Source organism: Odontomachus brunneus, unplaced genomic scaffold (genome assembly GCF_010583005.1).
Source record: "Odontomachus brunneus isolate Ranch 3 - 2012 unplaced genomic scaffold, Obru_v1 Obru_scaffold_187, whole genome shotgun sequence".
In the NCBI taxonomy this organism is placed as follows: Eukaryota; Metazoa; Arthropoda; class Insecta; order Hymenoptera; family Formicidae; genus Odontomachus; species Odontomachus brunneus.
The window spans coordinates 60,186-60,414 of NW_022639637.1; positions in this window are offsets into that span (position 1 = coordinate 60,186).

Here is a 229-nt window from a genome sequence, read left to right on the forward strand (position 1 = left end):
ACTGATCTTTTATCACATGAATTACATTATGTAACTGCAATATCGAACGACTAGCGGGGGGGAGCGGTGCACTTGGACACGGTGCATTTGGACACAGCCAATCACAGCACCGTGTGATTAGAGACATTTGTAGGGTCCCTTGGAACAGCGACTTGTGATTGGACTGTGTCCAATTGCCCCGTGTCCAATTGATATACACCCCTAGCGGGGGGCTGCGCCCACCCACTTC